Below are 17,644 nucleotides of genomic sequence, written 5' to 3' on the forward strand. Positions count from 1 at the left end.
TGATGAGGGAGAGGGACTTGATCGGGGAGGGGGAGGGAAAGGGGAGGCGGTGGCGGGGAGGAGGCAGAAATCCTTAAAAAATAAATAAATAAATAAAATTAAAAAAAAAAAAGAAGGTGCTTCAAGCCTGCTCGAGGCAGATTGGTGTGCAGAATATTCAGAAGAGGAAAGGGAGCAGCCCAATACAGCAAATCCTCTATCTGTGTTTCGGATCATTTGCTCTGCTTGTTTTTTTTTTTTTTTAAATCAATTACTGGGATTGTGTATCAACAGTATCTCCTTAGAGTACTGTTAATAGACCCTTAACCTGTAACACTGGCTGCATATGCACATCGAGACTTTAAAAATGAAGGACTGTCCCTCTTCAGTGGAAGTAAGGCTGTTTGCCTTAAATCCCATTAGTAGGTATCCCAGTTAGCTTATCTGTCAACTTCACACAGCTTAGTGTGACCTGAGACAGGGATCCCAACTGAGGACTTTGCCCACATCAGATTGGCCTGTGGGGCACATCTGTCAGGGATTGTCTTGATTGTTGATTGATGGAGGGGGACCCAGCCCACTGTGGGCAGGGCCATTCCCTAGGCAGGTGGTGCAGGGCTATATAAAAAGGTTAAGTGTGATCTGGGGATGAAGCATTAAATAGCATTCCCCTGCTTCGAGTTCTTGCTTTGAGTTTCTGCCCTGACTTCCCACAAGGACAGACTGTAACTTATTAGCTAAATAAACACTTTCCTCCCTCTACTTGCTTGCTTTTGGCCAGAATGTTTTAGCACAGCAATAGAAGGGAAACTAGAAGGGCAGTGTGCTAGAGTTTGTCTGGGATTGGGAGCCCTAAAAGGGGGACAGTGGTGGGGATCCTGATGCCGGGGATACTGGAAGACAAGCTCTTGTTGGGAGACAGCAAGTGAAAAAAGAAGGGCAGGGACAAAGGCACATGGTGAGCCAAACTGGAGAGTAGCTTCAGCCTGACCCCCAGGTAAGCTCTGGAGTGCGCATGCCCCAGAGTCAAGGTATAACCTACCGGGCAAAGGAGCAACTGTGTAGCAGTGGTAATAGTTGCTCACACTTAGGAGGGCCTGTAGCCAACAACTAAAGGGGTTGACACAGGACACCAGCAACATAGTTATAGCATGTTTGTGGAGGATGCTAGAGTTGTCTGACACCGTTGCCCAATTTTTAATTTAACCATTTTAAAATTTTTAATATTTTGGCTATATCTTTGTAAATTAATGATCCATAGTTTGACTTTTTGACTTTTGCTTTTATGATTGTTTTTCTTTGTCCTATCATTTCTGTGGAATTCCAAACTTTGAGTTGGACAGATCGTATGTGAATTCTGAGAGACAGATATCCGCCAGTGTGTATAACCAACTCCTTCAACAGTGCTTAGAACACCTCTATCCTTTGAGGGCGTTCCTCTACATTTAGCTAGTGCTCACATCCCATCCCACTGACAGACCTCTGAGTTTAGATACCGTAGATTAGTTGTGTTTATTTTGGGCTTCATAGAACTTGAATCCTAAAACGCTTAAACACTGGCTTCTTTTACTCAGCAGACTATTTTAAAGCTCTCCCTATGATTTTGTATATTCTGGAGTCGTGTACTTTTTTAAATTAGAGTTCTACTTACAAATATTGCCACTTAAAAACCCATTAGCCTTTTTGTGGGGATCTGGATTGTTTCACTTGTGGCTGTTACTAATGAAGTTGCTATAAAAATATTTGTTCAAGGAATTGGTATGCGTGCTTCTATTTTCAGATTTTTAATCAACTTTGCTGAGGTAGAACTCATAATAAATTGCATCCATTTAATGTGTTCAATTTCAAGTCTTCACTGATAGCATGCCTAAGAAGCCATCCTCACAGGAATGATGCAGAAGCCCCAGCTCTTGAGAGCTTTTCTGGGCTCCTCTGCAGTCAGCCCCTCCCTGCCCCCTGGCCTGACTTAGGGATGCTGATCTGCTTCTTGTCACTGTAAGTTAGGCTTCATTTTCTAGAATTTGAAATAAATGGACTCGTACAATACACACAAACTCTTTCAAGCCGTTATTCTGTCATTTATCATAAACCATCCAAGATTCATTCATCCACACGGTTATGTGATTTAGAACTTGATTATTTTGCTAAATATTTAATTTATTCTTTTTGAAAATTTTATGTCTGAATCCTGTATTCACATCGCCCCTACCTTCTCCTTCCAACTCATCTGGTATCCTTCCCATTTCTTCTGTAATTCATAGCCTCTTATTTTCTTAATTATACTGTTACATATGTACATACATACAGATATGAATATAAATTTATAAGTGTAGCCCGCTGTATTCATTAGTGGTGTGTGTGTGGTGTGTGTTTAGGGCTGACTTCATGGGAGTTGTATCACCTATCAAGAGGTTTGTCCCTAGAGAGAACTGAGTCTCTTTCTCTCTCAACTATCTGGCATTACCTGCCTGTAGCCCTTCGTCTAGGTGAGCCTTGTAAGACTTCCTTCATTCATGCTGACATGTCAATTGGTGTTGCCCTTGTTCAGCCATATTGTTAGCCACATTGTTGAGATTTCATGAGTGTATCTTCCCTTTCATGCCCTGAAGATATAAAGTAAAGGGTATCCTGGTCCACTGGTTTTTTAAAACCTTCCTGCCTCCTCTTCTGTGATGACCTCTCAGCCTTTAGGGTGGGGGCTGTGTTGTAAATGTATCAACTGGGGATGGACACTCCATGGCCAGTTGCTCTCTGCATTTCGACCAGTTGGGTGTTTCTGTAATGAGCTCCTTCTACTGAGAAAGGCAGCTTCTTTGATGAGGGATTAAGAACTAGACTTCCTGTGGGCATAAAGGTAGGTGATTAGACTACAGTAGAAATGCTATGATTTACGGACATGGAGGTAGTAGGTGAGGGTACTTGGTCCTCCTCTAGGGTCCTTTGCCTCTCTTGCATGGTCAGGGGGCAGCTTTACCATGTGAGGCATGGGTTCCCTCTTTTTTAGTGGTCCTTAAGTCCATTTAGATAGTGTATGTCCAGGACATAAGTGCCAGCATAGCATCTTTTGGAAGATTTGCTGTTCCGGTCATTGTTGTGGTTTTTAAGTGTCATAGCTTGGAAGGACTACTGTTTCTCTCCTTTGGCAGCTTGCGAGGCAGGTAGCCTGACTTTAACTTACCACAGCTGCAGGGCAAAGAGTAGGATCTTGTAAGGAGGACTAGATGTCTGACAAGCCAAAAAGCGAAGGTAGGAGGAGGGTTTAGCTCAGGCAGTGAAGCATTGTGGGAAACCCCACCCTTCGTGGCTGGGAGCAGAGGGAGCTAGCTGTCCTCAGTAAAGGCCTCTGGAACACAAAGAAGAGACACTCCTAAAATGAAATCAGCTCTGGTGCACATTGGAGAGTTGGCCAACACAGGCTCAACACTGCATGAACCCTGGGAAAGGCAAGTTCATGCTCTCATCTGACACTTCCCCTGGCTGTGTGGCTGGCAGTCTAGCTTCTGAGCACGCAGCAAGAGGCTGCCATTCCTCTTCATCTGTTTACCTTTCCTCTTTATGTCCCTTGTGCTTTCTCTTTTATTATTTTTACTATGCTTTTAGTAACCTTTCATTTGTCATACTGCAAAACTTATGATTTTATTTTTTATTCTCTTTTATATGTATTTAATTTTATATATGCATCTTTTGATATTGTGCAGCCTTTTTTCTTCTTTCTCTTTTTGCCTTTGCTTCCTCTTTTGTTCTTTCCAATGTACTTTTAGTGGTATTTCAAGCTTACCAACCTAGAAATTAAACAGATGTAGCTGTACTAAAATCTGACAAAGTAGACTTCAAATTAAATTAGTCAGAAGACTTAGGGAAGGTCATTTCATATTGATTAAAGGGTTAATAATCCATTAAGAGGATATTTTGGTTTTAAGCAATTGTGAAATTGCTGTGGACATTAGCACACCAAAGTTCATAAGACAAACACTCCTGGAAGGTAATGGCACAAGGTCATTATAATAATAATGGGTGATTCTAACACTGCATTACTGTCAGCAAACACGTTACCAGATCCCCCAAATCACAAAGAAACACAGTGTTAGATGACATCATAGATCAAATGGAGACTTAGAAGCTATCATAGAATATTCTAGTTGAACAGTATAGAATACACATCTTCGTCAGCAGTCCGTGGAACTTTGTAAAAAAAAAAAGTCACATTTTAGTACACAGAATAAATGTCAACAAATAAGAGAAAATGGAATTTCTCATGTTCTGTCTGATCACAATGGAATGAAACTAGAAATTAAAAGCGAAAGAAATTATAGAAAATTCGTGAACTCGAGGCAGATGAGAAAACACACAACTGGGAACTTGAATGAGTCGTCAGAGACAACCCGGAGGGAAAGGAATAAGCTCGTAGGCCGAAATGAAAATGAAAACATAACATATTAGAACCTGGGGGCGCGACGAAAGCTGCCCTAAGAGGGAAGGAAGCTCACAGCTCTGGATGTCTGCATTAAAAACAACCAGAGAAATCCCCGATAAATAGCGGGGCTGTACTCCAAGGTCTCAGAAAAATGAGAAAAAGTCAAGGCGAAAATCGGCACACGGAGAGAAGTAATAAAGATCAGGCAGACATGAACGCAATGGAAGCGAGAAGCCCATTGCAAAGGAGCAATGCAACGAAGAGCTGGCTCTCCGGAAAGATAAACGAGACTGGCGAAGCCGTAGATGAAGTAACCGAAATAAGACGCGAACAAAATTAGAGAAGAAGCGTCACATAAGAGGGTAACAAAGCACGGAGGGTCATTTGGGCACATTTAGAGAACCTACACATATTCCAGCAAATTGGAAAATTTAGAAATTGGTAAATTTCTAGACTCAAATGACTTACTAGGATCAAGCCTTGAGGATATAAATAGCTTAAGCGGATCCATAATGATCAAAGAGACTAATTTCCCAACTAAAACCAAACAGGGATCAGAGAGAGTCGCTGTTGAATTCTAGCGGATCTTTAAGAAATTAACACATCAGTGTCACTCAGACTATTTTATAAAATAAAAAGAATGCTACTAAGCCTACTTTATAAAGTTAATAATTACCCTGATACCAAAACTGGGTATGGACAATAAAAAAGATTATAGGCCAATCACCCTCACAGATACCGATGCAAAAATTCTCAATGAGTTATGTCCAAATGGAATTCAACAATACATAAAAGAAAATAATTCTCTTTGATCAGGTAGACTTCACTCCAGTGATGTAAGGATAGTTTAACACAATAAAGGACTCTAGTATGTGAGCAGACCCAAGGACAGAAGTCACAGTGCATGTGGGAAAGGCCTTTGATAGAGTTCAACATTCCTTTATAATAAAAGCCTTCAGGAAACTAGAAATAGAAGGAACGTACTTCATAATAAAGGACACATAACCTAAACCTATAGGTGAAATAATACTAAATATGGAAAACCATCAAAGCATTCCTAGGAAATTAGGAATAAGACTGGGGTCTGCAATTTTTTTTTTTATTTTTTTTTACCTTTAGTCAATATGGCTCTTGAAGCATGGCTAGGAGAACCAGACAATAAAGAAGAGGGATGGAAAGAGGGAAGGAAGGATTCAAGTGATTTGTTTACAGATGAGCCAATACACCAGAGACCTTGAAGACTCGGCTAAAACACTCTCACGGCTGATAAACACTTTCAGGAAAGTTGCAGACATAAACTTAGTGATCAAAACCCATTCGCTTTTCTATATGCCAATAATGAACAAGTTAGGAAAGAAATCAGGGAAACAATCTCACCTGCAAATTGCTTCATCCAAAATAAAATACCTAGGAATAACACTAAATAAGGAGAGGAAAGACTTTTACATTGAAAAATTTAAAATACTAAAGAAGTGGGATAAAGCCCTGGAAGATAGAAAGACCCCCAGATTCTTAGAGCTATAGAATTGACAATGTGAAAATGGCTCTTCTACCAAAAGCAATCTACAGATTCAATGCACCCCCTATAGAGCTTTACAGAAATATTAAAAGCAACCGTAAACTTCTTTTAGAGGAACCAAAGTCCCTAAGTAGCTGGAGCAATTAGCCACCTGACTATTTTTTTTTTTTTGGATAAAGATGCTCAGAACATACTTCTTCAACAAATGGTGCTGAAAAAACTGCATGTAAAAGCAAGAAACTAAATCCCCATATCTCACCCTGCACAAAAATCAATATGGATGTCAGATCCCAAACTCTGTAACTGTTAGAGGGAAGCACAACAAAACAGTTCTGGAGAAAGATGCAGGATGGACTTTTTAAAGCAAGAATCGGAAAATAGAAGCAAGAATTGACGAAGGGATTGCATGAAATGAAGATCCTTCGACATAGTCAATGAAGCAATCAGCAGGATGAACAGAGAGTGCGTGGAACAGGAGAAAATCTTTGCCTACTCTCCATCAGACAAGGGGTTGAGGTACAGAGTCTATAAAGAGTTCCAGAAATGAATCTTGGGGCACCACATCAATAGATGAGCTAATGAATTTAGCAGACAGTTCTCAAAAGAAGAAAGGGCCAATAAATGTTCCAAAGAGTGTTCAAAATCTGTAGACTTCAGGGAAACAGAAAATAAAACTACCTTGGGCACTTAAACTTCTGCCTTCACTTTCTCATGTGCTGAGTTTGCAAGTAAACCAACCACACTTGGTTTAAAGGTGCCAGGGGTCAAATGCAGAACTTCATGCGTGCTAGCTAGGCAAACGCTCTATGAACTGGATCACACCCCCAGCCCACTGATATTCTGAAGCACTTTGACAGTCACTGTGTATGTCTTAGTTGCAGTTTCTATTGCTGCAAAGAGACACCATGACCAAAAAGCAAACTGGGGAGGAAAGGATTTGTTTGATTTACACTTCCATAGCACTGTTTATCCAAGGAGTTCAGGACAGAAACTCAAACAGAGCAGGAACCTGGAGGCAGGAGCTGATGTAGGGGTTATGGAGGCGTATAGCTTACTGGTTTGCTCCTCATGGCTTGCTCAGCCACCTTCTTATAGAACCCAAGACCACCAATCTAGGGATGCACCACCCACTATGGGCTATGCCTGCCCCCTCGATCACTAATTAAGATAATACCTTAGAAGTTTGCCTATAGCCTGATCTTATGGAGGCATTTTCTCAGTTGAAGTTCTCTCCCTTCAGATGACTTTAGCTTGTGTCAAGTTGACGTAAAACTATCTAGCACAGTGTAGGATGCTCTTCAACCTTCCTATCCCCTTTCTCCTTGTTCTGTTGAGCTAGGCCTCTTAAAGAGAATGCCATAAACGTGATGTCGCTTTCTCAGAACACTACCCACCGCCCCACTTTGAATTACTTTCTGTGAATAAGGTGACTTACTCCTTGAACTTTAGTTTTCCACCTCTCCCCAGCTGTCCCAGAACCACGTGTTGAGAAGACTTCAGTATGTGGGTACCTTCGTCCATTGTGACACGTCTGTCCTTGTGCCAACAGTGTACGTTCTGATTGCTCTCCTCTCAGCAGGTCTGGGGATCAGATAATGCAAGTCTTTCAGCGTTGTTCATTTTCAAAATGGTTTTGGCTTTTGTAGGTCCTTTGCCTGTCCACGCGAATACTAAAACCAACTTCTCAATTTTGATATTTAAAGTCCTCGGTGGTTTTGATTGGTCTTGCTTGAGTCTAAACATCAGTTTAGGGACAACAGACAGCTTAGCCATATTAGACCATCAAGCATGCATGTGGTATGGAGTTATTTGTCTTCTTTCTCTTTGCCTTGTCACAAGTTTCATTGTCTAACTGTTCATCATTAAGAAACAGAAGTGAAATTAATTTTTAATATTGACCGTGCAGACTGTCACTTTGCAATCTAGCTAGATTTGCTTATTAACTCTAAGATTTTTTAAAAAGTACATTCTTAAGATTCAACTCATAAAAATTACATTGTTTTTAAACAGAGGCAGCTTTCTTCTTTTTGAAAAAATAAATTTACGTTTGCACACACGTGTGTGTGTGTGTGTGTGTGTGTGTGTGTACATGTGTGCATGTGTGCAGGTGCCCTTGGGGGGCAGAAAAGGATGATTTTGGATCCCCAAGAACTGGAGTTACAGGAGGTCATGAGGCACCTGATCTGAGTGCTGGGAACTGGAGTTTATTTCTGGACAAACAGGAAGTGCTGGTAACTGCTGAGCCATCCTCAGCACCAACAACTTTCTTTTTCCCCCCAAGCTTTCTTCCTTATCCACACTCCTTTAAACAAAATGTTTTAAATTGTTGTAAAAGACACATGACATAAATTCCTTGTCTAAGTTGTCCAAAGTGTTTACCTCAGTAGAGTTAATATTCATACTGCTGTCGTCTTAGTCAGGGTGACGAAAGCTGTGAAGAGATGCCATGACCAAAGCTACTTGGGGAGGGACGGATTTGTCCAGTTTGCACTTCCACATCACAGTTGATCATCAAGGAAGTCAGGACAGAGGAACTCCAACAGGGCAGGAACCTGGAGGCAGGAGCTGATGCAGAGGTTATGGAGGAGTGCTGCTTACTGGCTTCTCAGCCTGCTTTCTTGTAGAACCTAGGACAATCAGTCCAGGGATAGCACCACCCACAATGACCCAGCCCTCCCCCATCAATCACTAATTAAGAAAATGCCTGCGACTTGCCTGCAAACTGATCTCATGGAGTCATTTTCTTAATTGAGGTCCCCTCCCCTCAGGTGACATCAGCTTCTGTCAAGTTGACGGAAAACTCTCCAGTACAGTTGTGTAGCCCTGCTCTAGAAACTTTCTCTTTTGCAGACATTGAAATCCTGCCAAATAATTCTGCCTTCTCCAACCCAAACTTTAGTGGCTGAGAAACACCATTTTACTTTCCCTGTATGTGAATTTTGTTCATCTAGATACTTCAGGCAAGTGAAATCTTGTTGATCTTTTGGGATGACCATATTTCATTTTGCAAAACACTCTTTACCATACATTTATGTCATAGTATGTCTCAGAGATTTTTTTGAAAGCTGAAAAATATTCTATAGTAGTATTGTTGCTCTTCTTTTTCTGTTTTGGAGACAGGGTTTCTCTGTTTGACAGCTCTGACTGTCCTGGAACTTGCTTTGTTGACCAGGCTGGCCTCGAGCTAGAGATCTGCCTGCCTCCGCCTCCTGAATTCTGGGATTACAGGTGTGCGCCACCACCACTCAGCTCAAGTGTTTGCCACATTCTGCTTATCCCATTGTTAATGGACTTTCGCGAATAACGATGCTATAAATGCAGGTGGACATATCTCTTTGAGACTCTGCTTTCAGTTCTTTTGGCTGAATACTTGGGAGTGGAGATCATTTCTATACCTTTATTTATAAATATTCTGGTGCTGCCCACAAAGGGCTGGGTCGTCTCATCAGTTAATAATCAAGACAGTCCGTCACACCCACACCCACAGCCCAGCCTTTCCTACATAATTCTCCATTAAGCTTCTTTTACATGATTCTAGGTTGTGTCAATTTAAACTCCCCAGCTCAGGGGTTGCTTCTCCCATTTGTTAGAGGACTGTATTGTGGCTTGGGACAATTTCTTCCTTAAGTGCTTCCTACAGCTTACCCGTGCATCCCTTGAACCTAAAGATGTCCTTTTTTTTTTTTTTGAAAGAACTTTAATTATCAACCCAGTTCTTTTGGACAAATTTTCTCCCCATATCTCTGGAGATTTTATTATAGGCATTATTTTGAGTATCCAATCATGATCCTTTAAATGTATTTATAGTTTACATTCTTTTAAAAATCCCTAATAGTGGGGTTGTGTAATTTGTTTTATTTATCAGTATTGCTAGTGTTTATCAATGTAGCTAATGAAAATTTTTGACACTTAGGTTTTTCATTGCGGTGTTTTGACTTTCCATTTTAAGATCATGGTTCTCTCACTCCGATGAGTTCTTTCATGAATCATTTTCTTCATGTTGTCTCTTTGGGGTTAGTTTGTTCTTCATTGTTTAGTTTCTTTTTAAAAATTTACTTTATGCGTATGGGTGTTTTGCCTGAAATTTTCGGCACCGCATAGTGCTTGTTGCCAATAGAAGCCAGAAGAAGATGTCGGATTCCTTGGATCTGCAGTTACAGGAGGTTCGTGAGATGCTATGTGGATGCTAGAAATTGAACTCGCGTCTATTGGGAGAACAGCCAGTGCTCTTAACTTTTGAGCCATCTCTTTAGTCCCCCTGTTTAGTGTCTTAATCTACCACCACTATTTTAAACCCTCTTTTCCCTCTTTGTAGTGTTTATGGTGATATAATTTCTACTAAGCTGTGTTTCAGTTGTATGCCACAGATTTTTATATTTTCTGTATTGTTCAATTGTTCAATTCATTTCTTTTGTGATTTCTTCTTAACTTATGTGCTATAAAAGTATTCTGTTTAAAAAGTATGTTGTTTAATTGTTTTCATGTGGGTTCTTCATAGATGCTGTCCTTGCTTGCTTCCTGTTGCTGTGGGTTTACCATAACTAAAAGCAACTTGGGGAAGAAAGGCTCTTTGGCTTACTTTTCCAGATTGCATTCCATCATTGAAGGAAGCCAGGGTGGGAAATGGAGGTAGGGAACATGGAGGAATACTGTTGGCTGGCTCACTCACTGGTTCATACATCATAGCTAGCTTTGTTTTACAGCCTAAGACCATCTGCCTAAGGAATGGTGCCTCTCACAGTGGGACGGGCCCTATCAAGTAACAACTAAGCCAATACCCAACAAACAAGCCCACAAACAAACCTGATCTGGGCAATCCCTCAATTGAGACTTCTCTCAGATGATTCTAAACAGTGCCAAGTTGAGAGCAAGGGCTACCCAGAGCATATAATCCCACTGAATTTTTCAGCTCATTGCAGTTTTAAAGACAGGTTTTGTATGATTTGCTTGTTTTAAAACCTTTGAGATTTTTATGGCACAGTCTACAGTCTGTTTTGAGGACTCTACCTGGGAGGATAGCCTGACATTCTTGGTACTGTGCTTAATATGTATTAATTAAATTGAGTTGGTTGGCCATGTTCTTCAGTATTCTTGCAGGTTTTAAAAAGAATCAACTTTCTCTGCCACTGAAAAGGGGAAGTTAAAACTTCCAACTCTGATTATGAACAGAATTTATCTCTTTCCTTTTCCTTAGTCGTGTCAAAATTGCTTACTGCATTTAAAAACTCTTAGCATGTACATAGTAATTTCGATTTTGATGTCTTCTTAATGAAGTGACCCTTTTATCTCTATAAAATGCCCCTCATTATCCCTGTCACATTCCCTGTGATTTATTTCTCTCCAATTAGTACTAAGTTCACCATAGTTGATTTTCCTTATAGTTTACTGAATGTGAGAGAGCAGAACGGTTCACCATCAACTAAGGGGCTTCTGCCTCGGTGAATGGTGTGTTCGTCCCTCCTCCCAAGAGATGAAGACAGCTGAAAGAGGAGCAAACATCGCAGCTCAGCTGTAGCCATTTAAGTGCAAGGAGAGGCAACGTGTTCGTCCCTCCTCCCAAGAGATGAAGACAGCTGAAAGAGGAGCAAACATCGCAGCTCAGCTGTAGCCATTTAAGTGCAAGGAGAGGCAACGCTGAAGCATTTCTAAACAACGAGCACGATTCTGAATGCTTTCCATGGACTAACAGATTTAATTCTCAACTGCCCAGTGTAGAGGGCACCACCTGTGTGCTCTTTGATGATGACAAGCTGGGACCCAGAGGTGACACACCCTATGGAACTGAGATCTATAGACCGCAACCTCAATGGCTACTCAAGTCAGTTACCACATTTAGGACCTGGAATCCTCATCTGGGTGTATTTCCGTGCTTAGATCTTTCTGATACCTTACCACTGTCGTTAGGCTAGATAACCGGAAGTCTGCTTCCCATTCACCTCCTTAGCTCTGTGTACAATTCCTTTCTCTTCTGGTCCTTCTCGATCAGGATTTCTAAGAATTTTCCTTCAAGAAAACCACATCCCAAGCTTAAAAGTCTCTCCTCCTCTTGTTTTGCTTTGTCATCTTCTCAGCTCAGACATTGCCTCCCCAAGGATGCCCTCTCTGATGCCTGTCTCTAACCCCCTGGTAGAGGCCCCATGTGCTCAGGACAATGCTCACTACCCTTGGACTTGTGACTTTTCTTCTCTATTTTAAATCTATTAAGGCCAGTAACCCTGACTCCTGGGAGCAGGGGCAAGACAGGCAAGTCCCCAGAGCACACCTCCTAGCCAGTCTATTCAATTAGTGAGTTCTATCTTTACTGAGGGATATTGTCCCCCAAAATAAGGTAGACCACAATAGTGGAAGATACCAGTGTCGACCTCTATTCTCTACATGTACCTGCACACACACACACACACACACACACACACACACACACACACACACACACACACATCCATCCACATGTACAGCATACAGTGTGTGACTACATGTATTATAATGGGCTGTTCTGTGCCAATAAGGAGAGGTGGGACTGTGAAAAAGATTATTGGCTGAAGGGGCAATGCTAAACCGATATAAAATATATCAATTAAAGTAATAAAATAAAATAAATGATATAAAATGATTTAAAAGTACATTTGCCACTTGGCATAGTGGGACACATACACCTTGAATTCCCAGCACTGAGAAGGCAGAGGCAGAGGCAGAGCCAGGATTAGAGGCGAGCCTGGTCTAAACAGGACAGCTAAGGCCACATAATAGAGAGACCCTGCCACACAAAATGAAAAACAAAACAGAAAGCACATTTGCTGCTTGTTTCAGTTCTATGTGAGTTGTCAATCATTTTCATCTTTCATAAATATTCATATTAACCAGAACAGGATCCATGAGGAGGAAGAGAGACAGAGGGAGCTGTATAGGGGGAGCCTTACTGGGAAGGGAAGAGAGCATCAGTGTCAGGGAGGCAGGAGACCTTGGGCCCCACTCCTTTCCAGCAAGGAAAGCATCCAAGGGCTTCAGGGAGCTCAGCGTAGTGTTTGCCTGTCATGAACCAGGCTCCATGTCCAGCCCTGCTCAAGGTATCTCGGGACATTCTTTCTCACATAGCTTTATGCAATGACCTTGCATAGCTATTGTGGAATATGATTTTAATGTGTGACTTTTGTTTATGCTGCTTTTGTTTAACTCTGTGAAGCTGTGATTTTTTTGCCTGTCTAAAACACCTGATGGTCTAAGAAAGAGCTGAACGGTCAATAGTGAGGTAAGATAAAGGTTGCATGGAGCTGGCAGGAAGAGTGTATAAAGAGAAGGAGAAGTATGGAAAAAGAGGGAATGAGAGAACAAGGGGTGGGGGGGAGGACGTCAGGGGACAGCCACAGAGCCAGCCACAAAGTAGGAAGGAAAGTAAGATATACAGAAGCAAGAAAAGGACAAAGCCCAGAGGCCAAAGGTAGACAGGTTAATTTAAGATAAAAAGAGCTGGCTAGAAACAAGCCAAGCTAAGGCCGGGTATTTATAAGAAAGAATAAGACTTCATGTATGATTTATTTGGGAGCTGGATGGTGGTTCCCCAAAAGACAGAAGACCAAAGATCAAGGAGCAAAAGAGATAAACCAGCCAGCAACATTTTGGTGTTCCAGTGATGTTTGATATTTGGTCCACAGTGTCAAATTTACTATCACACAACTATTCACAATATTTCCTGGTGTCTAATAGCCATTGATTGTGTTTTTTTTGTAAATATTCTTATTTTGGGCAGTAGTGTCTTCTGCTTTGTTTTTATTTAGTTTTGCTGATTTTCTCACAGATGTAGCTCTTCATTTCACTGTTTCTCTTTTGTTTTCACTGATATGTTGCCTTCATATTTAACATTTCAGTTATTGTGCGCATACTGGATTTGATTTTTCTCTTCTTTCTTCTAGGATGGAAACCTGAGGTCATGGGTGTGATGGCTTCTTTTCTCTCTCTTGAGCATTATTACAGGGCTCACCACATTTTGACGGGTGGAATCTTTAATTTTTGTTGAGTTCAGAGTGCCCACTAATTCCCTTTTGGTTTATTCTCCGACTCGTGGATTAGTTTAAAATACATTAGTGAAGTTTCAAGTAAAGGGAGATTGTGGCCAGAGGTCTTGCTAGTTTAATTCAACTTTGGTAAGAGATCGTATGTCATGTGATTTGAATCCTTTCCATCTACTGAGACCTGTGACCTAGAATATGACCTATCATGACAAGCTTCCTCTGTGGACTTGGCAAAAGCATGAGAATAACGTGACACTCCACCAAGTGGCATGTCAAGGAGGTCAGGCTGACTATGTGGAAGTTTTTCTGTTTTTACTGATTGTGTCTCTGTTCCTTCTGTTAGTAGTTGAGAGGGGTCGTTAATCTCTCTGGACTTAACCATTCCATTATGTATCCAGAAGTTCTGTCATTAGCTGTATAAGCTTGTTTATATGGACTATTGACATATAACCTGGAATGGGTGATCTTCATACCCCAGCCATCTGAGTGTTGGGTATACAGGAGTATACCACTGACTGGCTTCAACTATTGTGTTTTCATTCCCTTTACTCTTTTAAAAAAGATCTATCATGTTTATCTCTGTGAATTTATGTTCACCCTGTGCATGCAGGGGCCCGAGGAGGCCAGAAGGGGGCATTGGACCCACTGGAGCTAGAGTTATGCACACTTGTGAGCTGCCTTGTGGGTACTAGGACTGAACCTTGGTCTTTTTCCAGAGCAACAAGTGCTCTTAAACACTGAGCCATCTCCCTAGGCCCACTACTCACTGTGCTCTTAGCAAACTGATCCTTCATGGCTATGAAATAACCCCTTGGCTGCGAGTAACACACTTTGGTCTGAATCTTTGGGGCATGAGTGTATGCAGCTTCCTCTGGGCGAGTATAGTGTGGCAGCCTCTCCTATACCTTCACTTACTTGCCACTTGAACTTTTAAAGGGGCCGTGTGTTCCGTATAGTTGTGTATCATGCTTTCTGTGGATCTTCTCTGCTTCAGACTTACGTGACTATCAAGCTGTTTAAAGTTGCCTCGCAGCTCATTTCTCTCTATTTCATCGATGGTTTCACGAAACTTCTCTTCTGAAATACCTAACCCACCGTTAGTCTCATCCAGGGCTTTTATTTCAGATGTCATAGGTTTTTAGAACCTTCACCGTGAAGCTCCATGATTTTTTTCCCCAATTCAAAGGTGGGCTTGTTGGGATGCTCACCTTACTAGACCTGGATGGAGGTGATGGTCCTTGGACTTCCCACAGGTCAGGGAACCCTGATTGCTCTTAGGGCTGATGAGGGAGGGGGACTTGATCAGGGAAGGGGGAGGGAAATGGGAGGCGGTGGCGGGGATGAGGCAGAAATCTTTAATAAATAAATAAATTAAAAAAATAAAATAAAATAAAAAAACAAAGGTGGGCTTGTTCATCACTGTTATTCTAACCCTACGGAGTGGTCCTTTCCTTGGTCTCATGTGACTCTCTCACGTGGAGGGTAATGCTTCATTTCTCAGGGCAGACGGTTGTGCAGACTGTCATCGAAAGGATGCCAATGATAAAAAGCATTCACCCCTAGTTTTAATTTAGAGAATAGCACTGACAACTCGTCTCCAAAAGTCCCCTTTAATGGGAAACCGAGGCGCCTCTGGCTGTTAGCATGTATGATGTCCCAGCTTCTTTCTTCCACAGTTTCCCAGCAGAGAAGTCACCATGCAGACTAGAATTACACTCATGGGATTTCTTTCTCTATCCGTTCGTCCTCTCTGCTGCTGGGCCTGTTGTGTTTCTCTGACAGGGTTTACTCTTGTCCTGCATATATTTTTCCTAAAAAATTCCATTTATTTAGTGCATATGCCTATGTAAGTATGCATACGTGCACAAGTCAGAGGGCATCTTATGAAAAATGATTCTCATTCCATCCTGTGGATCCCAGGGATCAAACTTGGGGTCGTCAACATTGGTCCTCAGGCTCGGCAGCAGGGTCCTCTACTTGCTGAGCCTCCTCCTCCTCACCACCCCGACTACACACAGTTTTGTTTGTTCTTCTCCTCTCCGGGTTTGTCTCTCTTTCTTGCCAGTGCCTCTCTGTTTCTGTTCCTCACTGCAGTGAAGCACAGGGCACACTGCATTTTACTCAGAGAGTTACTACTTTGTTTGTGAAGCCCTGGCTAAGTGACTTCAGGACCCTCTGACTTGCAACCATGGTAATAAGCATTAGCCACCTCTCTCCCTGTCTGGTGATAGGAAATGAAGTATGTATACAACTTTTTCTGAAGGCCAATAGATGTCACGCATTTAACTCTGCCATAAAATCCATGATTAAAGCCTGCAGTGACTTAGGGTTATATCATGTGCTCTAGGGGTATGCTGGGAGAGAGAAAAAGCATCCAAGAAAAGAAGGCCCTAGTTTTCAGTCTTGGAAGCTAGTCTATATGGTGTAGGTCCTGTTTAGACTTCCAAGAAGTGTGGATTACCCATAGTGATTGGCCTATGTTCGCGGCTATAAAGATAGCAGGAGTTTTATTTGTTTGTTTGGAGTGGGGACGAATGTATGTATCTTAAGCAAACTTTAGCATCTTTGGGTTTAAGCACCAAGAATGTTTGCATTCTCAGCTCCATTAGCAGCCATTTAACAGAGACAATGATAGGCTGCCTCGAATGGGCATAGGATAGACAGACGTTTCCTAGATTTCTACAGCCACTCCCACTCCAAATTTAGGGTGTTTATTTAAAATCTAAAGGGTTTATTAATTCTTTAAATGTGGGCAGGAAAAGAACCCTGAAGCCTCCAAGTCTTCATGTGAAATGTAACGTCCTGTTTGCCCTGCCTACAGTCAGTGTGGGGGATAAACTGAAGAGCGGATAAACCAGGCCTGGCAAGCGGTAAGTACTGAATTGTCATCAGTGACTGGCGTTTCTCATCACCCAGTAGCTAGTTATTGAGTACCTACTATGTGCAAGACCTTAGACTGGATTCTGAGATAGGCTAGTGAAAGACCAGTTTGAGCTGGTAGATTGCCATGTATTTCCTTGCATTGGGAAGGAACTAAAACAATGGCTTTGGGTAGCTCTTACTTCATTTCTAAAAGCTACCATTCCTGGATTATAGTTGAGAGCAAAATTTGTCAAGCTTTTCCACAACAGGTCAGATAGTAACTGTCTGAAGCTGTGTCGGTCAGGCAGTCTTTCTCCTAGCCACTTCCTGTGATCTTGAAACGCCTTGAAAGCAGTCAAGTACAAACCACAAATAAGTGGGCATGGCTGTGTCCAGGAGCTCTGGTGGCTCTAGACCTCAGGAGTCTAGAGGGAACTCAAGTATTTCAAGAGGCCATTGCAACATGGTGTGGTATGGATTATGAAGGGGATGACGGGGAATGATCTAGATCCTCATACTCAAGGTGTGACCCTTGGGTGAGCAGCACTGACATCTCCAGTGAGCTTGTTAGACACGCACGTCACTCATTCCCTGGCCCAGAGCTGTGTTTTCAGCTCTTGCATCAGACAAGGGAAGCTCCGACAGAGGGAGAACATTGTGTCTGTGAGATGAAGGGCAGGTTTAAAATGCCAGCGTTGTCTATGCATGGGATTGATGTGGGAATGATTTCTTATTAATAAAGAAACTGCCTAGGCCCATTTCATAGGCCAACCCTTAAGTAGGCGGAGAAAACAGAACAGGATGCTGGGAGAAAGAAGCTGAGTCAGTGAGTCGCCATGGTTCTCCCACGCCAGACTGACGCAG

This window comes from Microtus ochrogaster, chromosome 1, assembly GCF_000317375.1.
Source record: "Microtus ochrogaster isolate Prairie Vole_2 chromosome 1, MicOch1.0, whole genome shotgun sequence".
Classification (NCBI taxonomy): Eukaryota; Metazoa; Chordata; class Mammalia; order Rodentia; family Cricetidae; genus Microtus; species Microtus ochrogaster.